At 36.2% G+C, this 4,110-nt stretch overlaps 1 non-coding gene across 1 annotated transcript; it reads left to right on the forward strand.

The window, feature by feature from the left end:
* Positions 1-536: 536 nt before the first annotated feature.
* Positions 537-611, forward strand: Trnal-caa (transfer RNA leucine (anticodon CAA)). The gene has a single exon. It is a non-coding gene; the product is annotated as a tRNA-Leu (tRNA).
* Positions 612-4,110: the final 3,499 nt, after the last annotated feature.

Here is a 4,110-nt window from a genome sequence, read left to right on the forward strand (position 1 = left end):
AAGCACGACTCACGCCCAGTACTCACAGCTTTACTTCTGCCAGTACCTCGTCTCCTACCTTCCAAACTTTACAGAAGCTCTCCTGCGAAACTTGCAGAACTAGCACTCCTGAAAGAAAGGATATTGCGGAGACATGGCTTAGTCACAGCCTGGGGGATGTTTCCAGAATGAGATTTTCACTCTGCAGCGGAGTGTGCGCTGATATGAAACTTCCTGACAGATTAAAACTGTGTGCCCGACCGGTAGCTCAGTTGGTAGAGCACTTGCCTGTGAAAGGCTAAGGTCCCGAGTTCGAGTCTCGGTGGGGCACACAGTTTTAATCTGCCAGGAAGTTTCATATCAGCGCACACTCCGCTGCAGAGTGAAAATCTCATTCTGGAAACATCCCCCAGGCTGTGGCTAAGCCATGTCTCCGCAATATCCTTTCTTTCAGGAGTGCTAGTTCTGCAAGTTTTGCAGGAGAGCTTCTGTAAAGTTTGGAAGGTAGGAGACGAGGTACTGGCAGAAGTAAAGCTGTGAGTACCGGGCGTGAGTCGTGCTTCGGTAGCTCAGTTGGTAGAGCACTTGCCCGCAAAAGGCAAAGGTCCCGAGTTCGAGTCTCGGTCGGGCACACAGTTTTAATCTGCCAGGAAGTTTCAGATTCCAGTAGTCGTCTTCTACCCTAAAGTGTTTAAATTTGGTGAAAGTGAAGAGGTGTAAATGAATTAATTTGTACTTAGGTTTTCAGTTTTCATGAAGTGTTGAGTGAAATCTCCCACACTGCTGCTGCTAGTTGTGCAAGTTTATAAAAATAGATTTCATGGTAAGAGGTTTGACGTTTGTCTTTAAATGGAAACTCTTGGCCATGACGTTATTTTTCGCCAGATGGTTTACTTCCATATTCTGATTACACTTTCACTGGTGGTTACAGTATTCATATGTGTTAGTGATGACAACAGTTTTAAGTGCAACCCTCATAAGTTGTACACTTCCTACCATCCCTTACAAACAAGTGTGATGTCTGTCTAAAGACATTGAAGACCTCGTAAAATATTGAGGTTCAGGATGGAGCTATTATTCTGGATTTTATTTGCAAGCTTTTGACACAGGTTAATACTATTACAAAAATTAGAAAAATGTGAAACTTATAGGTTGAGGACAGTGTGCACAGTAACTATTGGTAATTACTTACGAGTATATGATTTTATATTCTATTGACAGTGGTGTACTTAATTTGACTTCACCGTGTTTTCCACTCCATCAAAGAGGTACTTTGTAGTTTTGTGTTTTAATTAATTTACGTCTGTTTTATGTTCACTACCAGAATTTACGAATAATGAAAGTAATTTTGGTGTGAATAGTGCTGAGTATCAACTACATTTTTGAGTTCAAAATTACTACACCATTTTCATATTTCAGATTTGGGTATTTTCTCTTTGGGATAGAATGTACAAAACCTAGACAGCATCTGTGTCTCTTAAGGTTTAGGATGAGTCATAAAGTTCCCAAAGATAATTTATTTAATAATTTAACAATATTGCACAATTTGTAATTTTCATCTTTTGGTTCGTTATTGAAGTTTACATGGCAATTTTATGATTTCAATGCTCAGAGGTTTGTTTACATGTTTATGGTCTCCACATGTTACAATGGATTCATGGTATTCCATTCATATTCCAGTATGAATGGAATTCTAACAAGTTAATAGGTAGTGACTTTAAAATTTTATGTTTTCATTGCAACCAATTTGCATTCTGTACTTCCTACGACAACTGTCTTAAAATTTAGTTTGCTGAAGTACACCATTATAAACACTGTTAACAAAGATTAAATAAATTTTACAAAATTTTCTTGATGTCGTGAAATAATATTAAGTACTTCCTGTTAGTACTGTCAGATGATTCTCGTGATGACATTGATCAGTTGGCTCTGGGTCATGGGACCTCGACTGGTGTTGGGTAACTTCTTGCATCAGTCTCTAGCTTCATGTTGTTTGCTTTGCAGATCTATATTATTTTAATAGGTTCTTCTGAACTAGTGCATTTTCTCTTCTATAATGTATGGGTTCTATGTCATCTACAGAATCCAGATCTCCCTACACATATTAATAAATTATTGTCTGTTTAGTAAATGACTTAAAGCTCATAGAACTGGTATCAAAATTGAATAATGATATAAGAAAATGTACTAAAATTTTGGTGTATCATTTGGGTTAACACATCACCTATGTATCGAAATCATAGTTTAGATGGACTGTACTCTATGAAAGTGATGAAGAGGAATTGACATAAATAAACGAATAGTGTGCTCAAATGTAATGGTGCACTCAAAAAATCAAAAGTAATTCATTCATAAAAGTATCTTACATCCTGCACATTTTTGATTAGAGGTCTCCTGGTACATAAGGAAAAGTTATGAAAATTCAAATGCATTCATCTAAATGAGAATGAAAAGCATTTTGGCAAAGGTTTGCTAAATAAGTACATATGTAGTTAAAGTTTCATAAAACATCATAATTGGATCAACTTAACAAACATATATGTTAAGGATACAGGTTACTTTTCCAGCACAATATTATGTAAAAATCAGCACCTATTTCTTTCAGGTATGGTTTATAATGTATATGTTTTACAGATTTGTTGGTGATATCAGGTAATACAGCACACTTTCTAAACAAATTAGAAGTATTTTGAATATTTCTGAACCTGCTTAGAGTTATTAAAAAATTACATAGAAACTGCTGCTATTTTTTTCCACAATGCTTTCTCAAATTAAGTTACCATTGAATCCAATGTTATACATTTGGAGGAGACCAAATTTTTACCAGGTTTCCATGACATGAGGGCTGATGTACTAGACCTATTTAAATCCACCTATTATGTATATTACAAGGGTAAAAAATATCACATCTTACATTTTAATATTTATAATTTTTTTCATACTAAAACATTATTTTTCTATAATTTAATTGATTCTGCAATAAAGTTTAGGTCTACTACATAAGCATGGACTATTGCAGAAAAAAATTCGAGCAATGCTTTATGAATTTTAGGAAATAGTTGTTCCTGAATTCTGAAAAACACAACTTGTGAGAAATTGTGACTGAAGATATGAGTCCAATTTAACTGTGCCACAGAATGTTCCTAAAGCATAATCTTCATCCTGCAGCAATTCTTCATTTTCTGCAAGCAATTGATCTTCCATATTAGATCCACATTTTATGTCTAAATTTCTCAGGACTTCCAACCTTCCTATCACTCCATCGTTGAAACATATCGCAGTATCTACTACACAAACTTTTAATGTATCTAGTCCTACAAAAACATTCTTGGGTAATCTTTCCCAAGTGCAATGGTTGAAATTTTCATTTGTATTCTGAGTGCCCCATGAAGATATTTATTAAGCAAAACAGGGTCACTCAGGTCTGAGGAAATTGATTTTATTTCATTCATAAGTTGTAGTCTGAGTGCCCCCATGAAGATATTTACTAAGCAAAACAGGGTCACTCAGGTCTCAGGAAATTGATTTTATTTCATTCATAAGTTGCTGAGGGAGGGAATGCTTAAGATGATGTTTTTGACCACTTTTTTGCTTTTTGGTAATCACAACAAGACTCTGCTCCTTTGGGGCGAAGTCCGTGAACAGTGTGGCCATCTGTGGACAACTTGTGAAAGTAGGTGGCCCATATAGCTTACTTATGAACGTAGGTGGCCCATATAGATTTTTTCATTGCTGCATCATCATTAAAAGGTGTAGTTCGTCTAAAGGCCAGTCCATAATAACTCTGAAGGAAGTCTCCTTCGGTTTCTGTCAATCTGCCTCGGCCAGCCAGAGATTTTCCATCAGACAGCAACTTTCCTTTCATTCTCTTGTAGCTTCCTCAGTCTAGCACCCATTCTCTTTTACACATGTCCACAACACTCCAGTTTTGTTACCAAGGAATCACCATAAACATTGAACTCATTAATTTTATTGAAAACTTTAGAGTCCCCATCGTCTGGGTACTTCGTATATCTAACGTTATAAATGGACGCCGACCCCTGAAATATTTTTAGAGCCCCACCACATTTCAAAGCTCCACTTTAGCCATCATAATTCTTAGAACATCGATGTTCAATATGTCCTTCAGTG

Source organism: Schistocerca gregaria, chromosome 1 (genome assembly GCF_023897955.1).
Source record: "Schistocerca gregaria isolate iqSchGreg1 chromosome 1, iqSchGreg1.2, whole genome shotgun sequence".
NCBI lineage: Eukaryota > Metazoa > Arthropoda > Insecta > Orthoptera > Acrididae > Schistocerca > Schistocerca gregaria.